The sequence below is a fragment of the Anomalospiza imberbis genome, chromosome 2 (assembly GCF_031753505.1).
Source record: "Anomalospiza imberbis isolate Cuckoo-Finch-1a 21T00152 chromosome 2, ASM3175350v1, whole genome shotgun sequence".
In the NCBI taxonomy this organism is placed as follows: Eukaryota; Metazoa; Chordata; class Aves; order Passeriformes; family Viduidae; genus Anomalospiza; species Anomalospiza imberbis.
Window position 1 is genome coordinate 58,631,549 of NC_089682.1, and position 16,085 is coordinate 58,647,633.

General features: G+C 38.9%; 1 protein-coding gene across 3 annotated transcripts in view; it reads right to left on the bottom strand.

Moving 5' to 3' along the window:
* The window catches only part of TNFRSF19 (TNF receptor superfamily member 19), a 57,892-nt gene extending 53,355 nt beyond the window's left edge, over positions 1 to 4,537 (bottom strand). For 2 of the 3 annotated variants that reach the window (XR_010996296.1, XM_068181273.1), the window contains exon 1: positions 4,011 to 4,537. The gene's annotated coding sequence lies outside the window, so the exon portion shown is untranslated. The remainder of the gene's footprint in view (positions 1 to 4,010) is intronic. The other variant, XM_068181275.1, reaches the window with a different exon arrangement.
* Positions 4,538 to 16,085: the final 11,548 nt, after the last annotated feature.

Genomic DNA, 16,085 nt, shown 5'->3' on the forward strand with positions numbered 1-16,085 from the left:
TGAGTAGCTTTTTTTTCCCTGCTACCTCAGAGCCTGAAATATTTAATCCATTCTGCAGGTAATAAGTTACCCAGCTGTAAGCACAATGTCGATACCAAATGCAAGTATCCATGGAGAAATGGAGAAATCCAGCCCTCCATGGATAGTAAATTTTTTATAGTTGCTAGGTTGGGTGTTACTGCGACATACTGTGACACAAATTAGGAGGTTTTCTGAAGTTAGTGATGCTCCAAGATTGGGGAAACTAATCTTGGAGACCTTGGTAAAAGTACTGCTGCTGCAGGAAATTCAGTTCATTAGTTTTACTTCTAATGAAAAAGTTAATGATCCACTAACAGTCTAGACAACTGTTTAGACACAGAAGGAACTGGGTTAGGCTCTGAAAAAATGAACAAATTATTATACTGGGAGGTAAAGCATTTTCAAATAAACAGAGTTTTTGGAGCTCCTCACCAACAAAAGTTTGAATATCACCAGCCAAAGGGTTTCTCTAAAAACAAGGAGTGCTTATTGAAATACAGCAAGTTGTATGCAAAAAGAGAAATTATTGCTGCAAAACTAGTTGTTTTTAATTATAAAACCCAAACAACTCAGAACGCACAGGGATTTTCATGTAATTCTTTTCTAAAGGGCCGTCAAAGAAGAGCTTTGCTTCAGGACCCTTGCCAGGAGGAGCTCTGCAAGAGGCTGGAATTTCAGTGAGGAATGGCATACTGCAGCACAACAGCAGCACATCTGTTGTGAATAGCAGCTGCTGCACAGCACTGAGTATTGTACACAGTCTCACTATTTACAGACAAATCTGTTGTATCTTATCTGTTTTCTGGAGCCACCAGTGAAACTATTGCGTGAGGTTTTCTTAGTAGAATCATCATGTATGTTTCAGATACTTGTTTTAAAGCAGTATAGTTAGACAAAGGTATTAAAATATCCCAGAGTTCCTGAAGTGTTGACTAAACACTCAGGATTACCATATAAAGAAACATTAAGACTTTCATCAGACAGTGGGTTACTATGCTAATGAACTCAGAGCAACGTGTTGTCTGTAACACTGAAACATAAACGTTTAAATCCTTGTTGTAACATGGAAAATCTTTCCTCTGAATGTAAAATGGATGCATTAGTTCCATTCATCATTGAAAGGTATGAAAATTGTAGTGTTTACTTTGTTTTAAATCATGATGCTTCTCAGGGAATTGAGGAAGTGAATTGTTAGAACTAGTACAGAGATTCTCACTACAACAGAGAAAGCAAAAAAGAAATACTTGGAAAGCAGTTTCAGCTGACCCCTTTGATAAGACTAAGTTGCGTGACATATCTGATGTGGAAGCAGAAATTGTACAGCAATAGGAAGTTGTTATCTCCATATCTCAAATGCTAACACAGTTCCCCCAGTCAACTGTGAGATAGATCTACCCTTGTTATGACAGCTGTTGGAAACTGATGTCAGTATAACTGTGCAATGTCTTTTGATAATCTTAACTATTACAAACCTTAAAATATGTTTATGATGTTATCTAAGGCACACTGTTTGAAAATGGCTCTATTTATAATCAGAAATTGCTCAAGCTATTTTAATAAATAAATCATATACTTGGGAGTTTCCTAGTCAGATCGGCTTGAAAAAGCATTGTGAACTTTTTGTTTCTGAAGGCTTAAGCCTGAGGATTAATTAATGTTTATACAGCTCTTAGTAAAAGCAAAGTTACTAGTGCCAAGAATTATTACTATTTAATCTTTAAAAGTCAGATCAATGACAGGCTAAACTGTCAGAGAACTGCTATTTAAAACAACAAAAAATGCTGAAAATTCTCTTCCCACCATGCTTGAATGTGTTCTTGCATTTCAGCTGCACTTACATACAGACAAGCAAAGATATTTTTCAGCTTAATTGGGTTGACGCCCATCTTTGTTTAAATAGCTGGGGAGATTACCTAAAACCCTAGGGACTTCTTACAAAATTAAAAAAACTTTGTTTATTAAATGCATTTTCAGGGCCTAAAGGTTGCAAATAATTATCAATACAAATCCTACTCAACAGTGTAATCTATCTGATTAACCAGTGTTCCTTCTGTGTGCAACTTCACCCAATTGTGTGATAGGTCAGACCCTTACAGTGATAGTTTAATTGCATTACACTTGCACAGCTATTTTGACTTCTGAGGAAAAAGACTCCTTGTGTTATCTTTTAAAATTTACTTCCCTTTCTACTTTATACCAAGCAGAGGTAAAGTTTAGAAAAAATTTTCCTCAGGAAATAAATGTACATATTGGAAAACAAGCAACAAGCAAGAGGGGACTGGAAAGGCAGAGCATCAGTGAAGCATAGAGTTAATAAATAAAGACATGTTTTCAGGGTTACAGGAACATATTTTAGTACATCATTGTTACTTAGGGAGAAATACTAAATTTTGCTTTGGCTATGACTTAAATGATATTCTTTCTTGACTACTATACACATATTATTCATACAGTGCTAATTACTTTCCTTATAATATAATTGACTTGTTAAGTAAGAATATGAATTAATTGGTGGCATAGAAAACTAAGTGATTCCAAGTCGGGCCTAGTTAATCTGTGTCTGGCATATTATCTCTTGATATTCAGTAAATTGAAGTTTTATATATACAAATATTGTTTTAATTAGATGAAACAAACGTTGCAGACTGACCAATGAAAGCTATCTACATTTATCTGGAAGTGTTGATAACTTGATCTTACTCAGATGCAAGCAGACTGTGAAAATTTGGGTTTGCATGCTGCACTATGATGCATACTGATATATGAACATCTTGAAGGTCCTGTGGACTGGTAGACATCTCAAAGAATAGTGTTCAAGTGATGCTTGACAGCTACAATTTATGCTGACTTTTAGTTGCAATTTGTTAATAAATGTATTTAAGATTTATATACACCAAAATTTAGACTTAAGACTATATAAGTCAGTATTACTAACCACAATTAAGACTAGATCTTCAAAGACCTCAGTGTCTGGAATGTTTGCAAGTCTGGTCCCAGTTATGGGTTCTAAGTTCTTCTGAAAATCTACATTATATTTAAATACTACAGAAGGAGTTTGAGTCTTATTTTAACAGTCTGACTCCAGCTGCAGGCATAGAACACTCATGGATTTGGCCCAAAATCACACAAAGATCTGGTCCTTTAAAACTACAAATGTGTGAATAATCCTAAACCTTCAAAAGATTGTTCCCTAATAATGAATTTCTGGAGTAGATGTCTTAAAATTTCTTCACAATACTTTTCATAAATATGAGTTTGAGGAACAGAATACAAAAGACTGTGAGTGGAAATTGCATCACTAAAATGCAGTAAAACTTCTATGAAGTTCAGCAAAACTAGTTGTTGATTTCTTTAATATATTTATTAAAATGCCTTAGAGGAAACTTCTATCATCAGGTTAGAAGATTACTTTTATTTTCAATATTTCATAGGGTACAGCTGAACTATAATCTCTTCAATCTTAAAATAAAAGCATTTCCTTTTGTGTATAAGGATGTTATGCTTATAAATTTAGTTCTAATAAGTTGTGCAAGTGGAGACTTTTTTTCTTCTCAAGTATGGAACTATTAGGCTTAAAAGTGTTATCTGAAGAAGACACAGTTTAATAAATGCACTGAGAGCAAACAAAGTATTACTGTGTATAGGAGATATGGTTGGTCTTTCCTTAGAAAATAAGTACTCTCCTGAGTCATGTAATGCAAGTATTCAAATATAAATTTACAAAACTATAGATGGTATGAGTGAGCAGTGCATCTCAAAATCTTAGGTACCCCCAAAGCATTGAAAATACTGGGTTTGCTTCAGTTTTTCAGGTAGTCTGTTCTCTATATCATTCTACCCAAGAGCTGCAAACAAAATGCTGCATAAATCACAAACAATCTTTTGAACTTTGTACACACAATGATGTGTAGTATTATTGGTTATGTGAACTTTATAATTCCTTAAGTTCTTGCAACACAAAACTGAAAAACAACCCCAAAATTCAGTACCTGTTATCTGATGAAGTTTTCCCGTGCCAGAGTTTCTGCAGTTTAATTTCACACTGCCGGAGCTTCTGTATTAAATGCTTTTACCTCCTTAAAAAAAAAAAAAAAAAAAAAAAAAGAAAAAGAAAAAGAAAAAGAAAAGAAAAAAAAAGTATGTCAGCACAAGCCCAGACGAAACTCCAAATCCGGGAAAATAAAATTAACCATGCAGATCAAAGGCAGACGAGCACTGAGACCAAATGCCTGTAATCTGATCAGTGATCAGTTGCCGTACATCAAAGGCAGTGCTTTGGCGAGGAAAAAGAGCTCCTTTTCCAGCAGGTAGCTGCACTCAAATTCTGCCTTTCAGTGCTCCGCACTGGCTCTTTTCCCCCTTTCCTTGCCTGTGCTGGGAGAATGCACACGATTCTGAAATGCTTGGGGTTGAGTGGCTGGATCTGTAGCTTTTGAGTTCCCAAGCTGTGTTGTGGATTGTGTGTTGGAAGCTTTCCCCAGTGCCAGCGGGTTCCGCTTTATCCCTTTCATCTCGCTGAGCTGCAGATCCCATGACATCATTCAATGCTGTGGGACTGGTTAGAGAGCTGTAATACTGCCTGTGGGGGAATGCAGCTAAAGAGCAGCAAGAGTTTGCATGATTTCTAATCAGGCTAGTCCATTGTAACAAACCCAAGGCTCACTTCAAAGTCTTCACTGCATTTAAGTTTCCTCCCGAGAAGGGAGAATAGTGTAGCTAGAAAGTTTTCTTTAAAAGATGCTTTATAATTTTGTCTGCAGAAGGAAGTTACAATCTTCCACAAAGTTCTGAAAGTCAGACATGAAGGTCAGTTTGCTAGGCAGCTGTAACACACGAGAGAAAGCTACTTTTGTTCATCTCTTTGTCGAGATTTGGAGCAGAGAAAACGGTGCATTTTGCATGCTGGCGTTGGATTTTTGCGCTGGCAAAACCAAGCACAATAGAGCATGCTCTCAGTCCCTGGCTCACATCCTCCCTGCTACTTACTGTGTGGCCTTTTGCAAATCATTTTATTTGAGCCTGATTCATCTGTGGCTCATGATTCCTTTACTTAAATGAGCTGTGAAGCTGCCATAAGTAACTCACAGAAGTGTTTTTCAGTGTAAAGGCATTTTTTAGCTAGAGTACATTTGAAGTGGTCACTATTGCGCAGAGGGAGGCTTTTGGGGTCATGAAAGAACATGGACAGACATTCTCTGTGCTGCTGCAGGTCATAGCTCTGAGAATTGCTGGAGGGTCCTGTGTAGCCCTGGTGAGCAGGGGCATCCTCAAGGCTGCTGTGACTTTCTCTCTTGCAGTGCAGATGAAAAGCAGAAGAAATGTACTACTGAATCTCATATTCAGTGATATGAGGCTAAGTTAGCTTTTGGCACAGAGATTGATTCAGCCCTCTGTACTTCAGCAGTTAATAAAACATACAAATATCAAGCAGGATGGATTTTAGGATAATCAGCCATATTGAGGATGTCACTGAAGTTCCCATCCACGCATACCCCATACTTTGGGCATACCACATGTGCAGATGAAAGTCATACGAGCCTGTCAACCGGGAGGCGCATGCAAATATTTGCACACCGACTAACCGAGAATTCATTTAAAAAGCAAAAGTCGAAAGAGGCAGTATGCTAGACCCGTTTGCCTTGAGCGTTAAAACAAAAGCAAACAATCGGTGGATAATGGGCACTGGATAGCCGGGCGCGGGAGCGATGGAGGGTCCGGCGGAGATGCCTCGTTCTGCTCCTCGTGTGTGGGCTGCAGCCTCCTCCCTGTCCGCGCTCGTCCCCCGCTCCTTGCCTTGCTCAGCCCGGCCCGCGCCGCTCGGGGATGATGCTCCCGCCGCACTCGGTGGGATAGGGAGCCTTCTGCTGGTGGGATGGCGCACTGTGGGCCGGCAAGGAGCACTCTGCTTCCCGGAGATGGCAAAGAACGTTTCCAGAAAGACTCAAGAACCTTACAAAAGGTGCTGCAGAATGTAATTCTGCTGCTAGCTGGACGGAGTTTTAATTATTGGTTTGGTTCATCCATCCAGGCAGGCCTTTAAGGGATGTTCTGGTAACTGAGATGGAGAAGAGCTGATGCACGTACAAGGGAGTATGGTGTGGGTAATGAACTGACTTTCAGGTATACACTGCTGGAAAAAAAACATGAACAAACCATATATTTCTCTCTTTCTCTAATTTCCACTTCCACCTATTATAAATAAAATTATCTAGGCTGCTTACTTTTCTTTCCATATTAATATGCATTCCTCTGACATACAACCCTTTATCACCATAAAGTTTTTTGATGAGGCTCTATTTGTAGCTTTCGTAGTAAAACTGGAAATGCATATACTGAAATAAAATTTATGGGTGGGCTGTGCTGAACAAAAATAACCCCTTCAATTTCAATGGTGCTTTAAGAACAAAGCTCTTCACAGAAAGCACCTCTTATTTCTCTGGATTTTAAGCAAAAGCAAGTCCTGATGGTTTATTAGAGGTCTTTGATCTTTCTTTCATACATATGAAAAAGAGAAGTAAGGTAAATTATTGTCAATCTAACCTTCTAAAGCTTAGGCATTGCATTTTGCATTTATGACACTACTTTTCACTGTGGAGTCTGTCAGCTTGAACTATCTGCTATTTCCTATTCTATGGCTTCTCAAGATTTGGCCAGATGTGTGCAGTGATAATAACAGTTGTCACTATAATTCAATATTTTTCCAAAAGCTGATAATGATTTTTTTCTCCTTACATAAAATGAGGATAATACTGTGATTTGTATAAAGCTCAGAACAGACTAGAGCCGGAAACAGAACCTACCTAAGATGGCATTCACTTTTACACTTTTTGATCATCAGCTCATGCTTTCTCTTGTAGTCACTAACCTAGCAAGGCATTCAAGCACAAGTGGTATGAAATTCATTAAGATCTGAAATTACTGGGGTAGGAATAGAAATTACTGAAACTGGGGACCCAACTTTTACTCACTCTCTAGGTATCTAAAAAGCTTTTCTGGAAGAAGCGCTGTGATTCCTGTGTGAAACCAGAGAGATGTCTCTGAAGTCCTGCAGAGAGAGGTGATCTCTTCCTAATTCATTGCTTAAATTTTTCTAAATTTACACAGAATCTTCCTTGAGGAACATTTAGTGGGTTTATCCTTCTCTTTTTACCACATGAGGATCTCAGGCTCTTAGATTCCTCTTTAAGAATTTTTAAGGAAACAGAACAAAGTCCAAGGCTGCTATTCATAGCCAGTGCTTAACTGGGTCAAAGCCATAAAATATTGTCAGTTGATAGAAATAAGAATTTCTGGAGATGTTTCTTAAATATAACCAAATCTTGGGAAAAATTATTTGTGTAAGAAACAAGCAAGCCAAATAAAGGGGTTTGTACTCCTGCTCCATTTTTAACATATCTAATATTCAAGCTATGCCTTATATACTGGTATCATATACATCAAATGGTTTATCGTGTTGCTTTATACACGAGCTGTCTGCACCTCTTCACTGAACCTCTTCCCCTTGCTTTCCCTCAGTGCATAGGAGCTCCAACAGACATCCAGAGAGGAGAACTATCATCAGGAACCATCACAGGAAAAGCAGTGCCATTGTTACAGCCCACTCACTGGCCATGCAGCTGCTGTTTGTGCTGTCTGCAGCCTAAGTGTGACATAAATGCTGGATATCCTATTATAAATACCACACAAGCAGCATTGGTACAGTTACAAGCTTTCATCATGCACATTTACTGTGGCTGCTGTCTCCTGATGATAAGTGGTGAGATACTGATTTATAGAGGTGGAAGTCCATTTTCAGAACCCTCTATGGCAGATCAGCACTATCTCTGAAGCAATGCTTATCTATCCTGGTCCCAGCTGATCATTGCTCTCCTAAAGCATTAGGGGGATATTGTTCCTTAAGGCAAGTCAGTCCTGTGGTCAGAAGAGATGCTTCAGAATACCCAAATCCAACCACCTGCATTATCTGCATTGGCATCCCGATAAAAGCTAACATCCTGTTTCTGCTGTATCACACAGGTGTTGTTAGGCCAGGTGTTGCTGATACCTACTCCCACTTCCTGCTTCAGCACTTGCAAGCTCCTTGAGAGTCATAATGTGTAAGAACTTCAGATACAGCACCTTTAGGCAGAAAAATCAAGACCCTTTGGCATATCCTGAAAAACTGGCTCACTGTTATCACCTAGTGTGTCATCAGACTCGCCTAATCTGCAACACTCTGCACAGTCAATTTCAGTGCAACTTGCTCTAATTAATACTAGCTTTGGTTATAGTTCCATTAGTTTTTGATTTTCAGGGAGAAAAATTCTGTCCGCCATTTATGTGTTTTGCAATAGCAGGTCTCTGACCTCATGACTTAGGTGGAGAAAGCAGCTTTTTTATGCCTGTCTTTGGTCCTGAATTTTTATTGCTGTTTGCCTGTGGGTTTTTTTCCCCCGTGGGTCTTCATAGGAGACAGCTTTGACTTGTTCCCTTGTGAGTACCTTAAGATCTAAGCAAAATGGAGATTTTTAGTTCTTGGCTCACCAGGTGGATCACTCTAAGGGAAGCCTCACAGGCATTGCCACATCTAGATAATGTGGAAAGTTTTGAATTTGGCTTTGAGGTTGTCCTCAAGGATAATGTAGATGCATGCTGTAGGAAGTAATAGCTAATTTACCTGTGATTGGGAGTCAGAAATTGTGGTTTTATTCCTGCTTCTATTACATGGCTATGACTGGAGGCAAGTTACTTTTTCTCACTGTATTAGATCCTCAGTTGTGTAAGTTTTAGCTAAAATTAAATCAAAGGAATAGTGTCAGTTTATGCTGTATGGCCATCCAGTTTCCCTCAGTTTCCCTCAGTATGTATTCCTATCCCTTAAGAATAATGTAAAAATAATTGTTTGTAATAATATACCTGAAATAATGCAGAGCAATTCTGCATGAATTCCAACCCAAAATAATCTGGTTCTGAAACTTCAAAAGTTTCTGTATTGAAAGTGTTCTTAAAGAATAATAAGAATAACAAGCATCCCTAGGGCAATGGTGTGCTTCTCACTTTACTGTGCACTGAAGTTTCACTGCCCTTACTGGTCTTTACACACATTCAAGAAGTGAAGAAAGAAGCTTCTGTCATGTCTTCATTCTTTATTGTTTCATTAAATGAAAGCACAAAGTTTCTTCCCTCTTCTGCATAGAGTTTTTCCCTTGTACTGTAATGGTCCACTGTGATTTTCTGCCTGTTAGGGTGGGTGAAGTTCTGCACCAGCCTGCAAACTTTAGTAACCTATGACTCTTTCCAGAGGTGCTGGTGGAGTTGTTTCAGTGAATTGACTTCCCTAAGGCTGCTGAAACTTGATTAGAAGTATTGCTCATGTAACTGAAATGGAAGATTCAATGATTGTGTAATTTGTATTTCAGAAGCCAGCAGGTATTTTTGAAGCACTGTATTCTCATCCTACTTTAAAGAAAAATTGCATACCTTGTAGCACACCCTTTTCTTCAAAGAACTTAATTATCTAACCTTTACTCTTAAAAAATACTGAGGTTTCACCCATGAGATGTCATGTTTTGCAGAAAACTACATAAACCCCCCAAAACTCCAAATCCAATTCTAACTGCTCTATAGAAGGTGCAATGAAGTCAGGCTAAGTGGAAAGAAAGGGAATGGAGAAACAAATCTGAGGTGTGCAATTCAGTGATCCGGAGTAGAGATCCTAGTTGGCCACCTGCCAAGTTGTTGTCAAAAGACAGAGTTTCAGAAGCAGTCCCTTAAGGAAACTAGCAAAATAATTTCTAAAAGATCATGAAGTTAGTTGCAACTAGAAAGAAGGTTCTTATTTTAGGCAAAATGTTGTTTATAAATACATATGTCTGATCATAGAGACACTGCAATCACATCACCGTGCTTCTGTCTTCAAGCATATTTTCAGTTTTGCCCTTTATTCTCACTTGATAATTCAGAATTTTCCACATTTAAACAAAACACTCTCAGTCTATTTCACAGATCTCGTGCTACTTTTCCCTTCCTCTTCCCTTTTTTCTGCCAATCTTAAGCAGAATTGGTCCTCTCTCTCAATCTTTATTTTCCCCACAAGTAATCAAGAACAAACTAAGAACAAGTTTACTGACTTCTTTTTGGTCAGTGTTTTGCTTGAAATTTTTTTTGTCAGTGCTTTATTTGAAATTGTTTTCTAAAATACTCTTTTATACCAGAGCTTTGATTCAGTACCTATTTAGTTAAAGCATGAACCTGTAGGAATGCAGCAGTCAAGATGCTCAAATAATACTTGTTTCATGTGAATCCTATTAGCACAGACCTTAATGTCACAATTCTAGTTTCCCTTGTTTGTCATTACTTTGGCATCTGGGAGCTCACTTCAGTAATTCAAATGAGAAATCCTGTACTGCCTAAATCCTATATTCCAAAGTACACATACTGCAAACAAAAATCCTAGTTTCTGTGCTGAGCAATTCAAGTTCCTTGTGGAATGACTGCAAACTGGGAACTCACTCCCTCTGCAGTCAAAAGCCTAATCTTAGTCACTAAAAACTTATAATCATATTCAAAAGTCAAAAGGGGGAGATTTCTTTAATTCCATCCACATATCTGTATAGCAAAGCACTTATATGTCCATATCTTTTAGTAAGGGACAGTCAATAGGACATAAATAAATGTGTATTTCTGAACTGAGGCCTAGCCTGCATGTTATTTTTGGATATTCAGACATAAAGAACCTGTCCTCAGATGATGACATATAGTTACTGATTTATAGAGCAGCATTAGTGTAATTTTTGGCTGAGTTTCACCTCCCAGAGAAGAATAGGTTTATTTGAAGAAATTAAAGACAAGAAGATATACAGATTGTCACCACTCTTAAATAGGCGGCTTTGATAAATAGCACTATCATTAAGAAGACATCTGAACAGAATCAATGTCTCAGAAGAAATAGTAACTAGATCTAATCCCTAAGCAATTGTCTGCAGTCCCAGTTGCCATACATCTTTTTTTTTCACATACTCTACTTTGAAAGTGTTGATGGATTTGCTAATTTTCTTTTTTTTCCCCCATTTCCTAGCTATAGATGATAAACTATACTTTTCCTGTATGAAATATTCATAGCTTTGCCCTGCTGTCCTTAAGAAATCTTCCCTATTAGCTACAGCCATAAAAATACCAAAAGAATAAGGAAAAACATAAACAAAAGAGCAGAGGTTATAAAAGACATCAGGCTCAGCTGATCTGCTGCCAGCTTTTTTCAAAGCAGATGTTCTTCTTCTGACATTCATCTGTTTTCAGTCTGGAGTTCTGTATCTACTTTAGCACATTTCCTAGCTCATGATTTGCAAATTTCGGTATATTTTCCCTAGATACATTTTTGCACTCTTCCTCACCTTAAGGCTCTTTGTGCTCTTCTAAAAAGCAATGAGCTATGAAAAAATATTTGAAAACAATGGAAAAAACTATAAACTAAGAAGAGACTATAAACACTAAGTGAAGATGACTCAGGAAAAGCAATTGTAAGTTCTAATAATATCTTCAAAGTCATACTGTAAGTGATGAGAGGGCAGCTTTCTTTTAATTCCTTGCTGAATTTCCACAGAAAAGTAATTTCTTAGAAGCCTATTTATTCTGTGGAACATGCCCTTGCATGACAAAGTGTTTTATTTCTTGATTTATTTTTGAATGATGTACTTGTTCACTCTCAAAACATTGAGCTATAGAAACATGGATCCGTTATTTATGTGATATATCCCAGCTTCTGATCTATTCTATGCACTTGTTTATTAAACACACACTTTTACCAGGGAATGAACTTCATAGCATGGCCAAAACCAATGACAATGCCCCCATTGTTCTGCAGCTTAACATCATGCTAGATGAAGCAATTCCTTCTTTTGTTTATTCTGGATCTCGTGACTTGTTTTATTTGATACTTACAAATTCTTATACTGAAATAAAGAGGGAAAATTTGTTCCATACAAACACTTGGGATTTTGTTTTAAGTTTTAGTAGTAATAGCTAGCAATTGAAGGGTGCCGTGACCTATGAGGTAATGGATTCCTGTATGTTCCACAAGATCACAGCAAATGTCTAGACTAAGCCCTCTGTCTTGTTGGACTCCTTTTGTAAGCAGGAACTATGTGAAGATGTAGTCTACAATAAGCTGCAGAATGGGAGTAGATCTATAGGGTAATTCTGGGTTATATACTCACCATCATCAGTAACAAGTGTTTTCAGAAATTTTAGGTGCTGCTGCTATGTCTGTGTAACAGTTTGCAGTGATCACAATACAGATCTTTTATTCTGTTCCTCCTGAACCTGCAGCATTTGGCCCTACACTACCCCTGCCTTTCTTCTGCAAGCCAGAACAGATGTTACTTGCAGAGGCTCCCTTCTCTAGGAAAAAAAGGGTCAGAGCCTTGAAACGCTCTGTGTTTTCACATCCTTTTCTCTGTCTTTTGAAACACCTGTCTCAGAGCAGACTGGAGTATTCAGTAGAGAATCCATATGTCCTAAAAGAAGAAAAGGATGACAAAGTGGGTCCTGTGAGACAGGAGAGGTGAACCACAGAGAAGACCTTAGGCCTCTGAGAGCCAGTCTGCTTTGTGACACGCACTGTCAGAAGTTATTTTCAATCACAGAGTCAATCATAAAATACCAGGTTAGAAGGGACTTCAAGGATCATCTGGTCCAACCTTTCCTGGCAAAAGCATGGCCTAGAAAAGATGGCCCAGCACCTTGTTCAGCCAAGTCATAAAATTGTCCAGTGTTGGTTACCCACCACTTCCCTGGAGATATTATTCCAGTGATTCATTTTTCTCATTGAGAAAAATATTCCTCTTGTGTCTGACTGGAATCTCCCCAGGAGTAACTTGTACCCATTACCTCCTGTTTTTTCCATGTGACTCCTTGTAAAAAGGCAGTCTCCATTTTCTTTGTAGCCATGCTTTAAATACCAGAACAAGATGATAAGTTCTCCCCTAAGCCTTCCTTTCTCAAGGCTGAGCAAGCCCTGTTCTCTCAGTCCTTCCTCAAATGGCAGATTTCCTTTATCTGTGTGGCTCTTCTCCAACCTGTCTCCAACATCTTTTATTGTGTAATGGGGATCAAAACGGAGCACAGTATTTTAGAAGACACCCTGTATCCTCCACGGTACAAAAGTGATAGTCCTGGAATGGCACCGACTGTTTCTGCAAAAGATTGTAGTAAGACTAAAACACATATGACTTCATGATGCTTATTTGGTACTGGTATCAGTGAAAGGTTTACAAAGTATTACTCACCCATACTGCAGGAAAAACATGTAGGAAAGGATTACTGAGAATGGTTTACTCTTACTTCCTGATCTGTGATGACCTTTGCTGCATTTGCTTACTTAAAGTGAATAAAAATTTGTTATTTCATCAGCTTCTGTATGTCTGTCCCCAGTATTCTATTTGTTCAGATAAGGAAGAATAAATAATTTAAATCAGCTGTAAGTACCTGTTCTGTACAGCTATGCTGTGCTCACATTCTGATAAACTGCAGCTACACTGACTTCTCCAGCCTTGGTTGAGCACTGGGCTTCCTACAGAGGTATCTTTTGTGCCAAACAAAATTATGCCAGTATTCAAATTTCTTTACTGAGAGGCTAATGGAAGAACCTGTTTGGCCTTCCCTTTCACATGCTGAAAAGTGTAACATGCCAACAACTTAAATTCAATAAAACGTATAAGGCAATGCCCAGTCTTACTTCACTCTATGACCTGAGTTACAGCCATAGCCAAAGAGTAACACTTTAGTGCAGTGTCTCCTTTTGTAGGAGGCAGAAAGGCCATCAATTTCAAGAGCCTTGGCTTCCCCTCTGAGGATTCAGTGAGGGGCTGGTGGGACAAATGCAGATTTGCCTATGAACTTTATATCATCACCACGTGCTGATTTTAATTAGCTGTGTCATCTTCTGATCTAAACGTTGATTGGAAGCAGGTTGGCTGATACTACATGTTGTCGGGCTACAGACAGGCTGCCATCAGTTCTGTCATGCTGAGTAGCAAGGACTTCAGTCAAGTGCTGCCAGGAGATATTCTGGTTGGAGAAAGAAAATTTGTGTTGCTGGGCATTTGTGAGGCTATTATTCCTGCAATTTATCCAACCTACATGAGCAGGGTTGATGAACAACAAGCATCTTACTGGGATAAGGGAACAGCTAGAACAATCCTTTTAATATGTGTGCTCTTTATTTCATTTCATATCTCCACTGGGTAAATATACAGAAATAATTAAAAAATAAAGAATTTTATACCTCTTCATCAGCCACAGAAAAAAGAATGAACAAACACTGGTAATGAGGCAGTGATGGGACATCTGATATCTCTGAGACTCATATATCTAAGGGACAAGGAGGGATCTTACTACCTCCCAATAAATGTACAGGACAACTGTTCATTGTTCATTCAGAAGCCCAACCCGTTTCGAGTGCCCTGCATCACAAAGCTGTATGCTGTACCTGGCGGAAGATCTCATTACTCAAAGACTTGGTGCTTGGTGGTGGTAGAATTTTGGCTGTTTGAAAACAAGAGCCTTTTGTTCTGTAAACGTGTCTGAATACTGAAGTGCCCAGTACTGTTCATGCTATTTATGCTGCCAGGAAAAAACTTTAGCCAGCAGCGGGTTCAGGATGTACTTGATGACAGGTGTGGCTTCAGGAACCCTCAGAACACCACTACTCTCTGGATGTATCAAATACTGGTCATTTGAGGCATTGTGGTGTGATTTCAAGTGCATTTATTTCCTAGACTTATTATGTTGATAGGAGTGTGCAGACACAGGACAAATCCCATTGCATAGAGAGTTTAACTTCATGAAAGCTGTCTTTTCCTGATGATGACCCACACATCACTTTAAGAATGAAAGCCAGTGGAAGATGCTAAATCACTAGAAAAGGTCTCTAGCACAGAGTAAGTCAGTGGGCAGAGTGGCAGGTGAACACAGATGAAAATGTGTCGAAATTTGCATTAAGACGATAATCTGCAATTAAGAGGTTTGCTGTGGTGTTTATGAAAATGCACAGAGATTTACAGATTAGTGCTACATTTTCAGGCAAGACTTAGGGCACAGCAACCTTGAAAATTATGGGACCTTGCATAATGTTACAGTAGCTCAAAGACAGAATTACAAATAGCAAGTGTTATAATAAAGACCCTATCTTTAGCAACAAAAAAGGAAAGGTTCTGATGTAAGAACCTTTCAGGATCCTTAGTGGCATAAATATGTTTGTGTATGTTATTGGCACTATGATTTACTACAACATTTTCTCACTGTTAAAAGCTTATCTTTTAGCCAGCTATGGGAAAGTGACTAAATTGCAAGTGGTTTGGGGCAGTACCAACACGCTGTGTAGGTCAGCTCTGCACATCTGCTCTTCCTTCAGCCCTGCTGGTTCAGCCTGGCCAAAGCTCACTGTTGCCTGGCACAGATCACACAAAGGTTTTGTGGGGTGTCGACTCCTTTGCTGAAAAGCAGCTTGCCTGCCTATCCTGCTCAGCAGAAAGTCCTTCATCCTCCTGTCCCCAGCCACAGCCTGTGCAGGCTCCCTGGGCCCCTGCCTGCAGGGACAGATGCTGTCCCTGGGTCGCTGGTCAGTGAGCACTGGCTGCCTTTGGCTTGGGCTGTCTGGTGGGGCAGTGATCTGAGCCAGGGAGCTCAGATCACTGCCTGCCATCCTGTGGGAAAGGCAGTGTGCAGCCCATCATGTGCTCCTTGATTCCTTCTGCCTGACACATAGGGAGCAGCGTGTCACACCACTTCGAAATGGACTGAATCAGTATAAATAATTGTACTACTTACTGGATCTTTAATCCTTATAAATTCATGTTAATATGTGTCTTGCCATTTTGATATCCACAGCTTTCATGTGCCTCTTCCTCAGCATAAACACTTTGAAAACAGACATGCATGTTGGAAGACTGTATAGAAGGAGGAGTATAAGGGTTCCATTTTGGGAACTGGTAATCTCTCTGGTTTAAAAGGCTTTGATAGATACCTTTTAATTAAGGATGTGCCAACAGTGATTTTCATCCCTATTTCACAAGAAATGTAGTTCT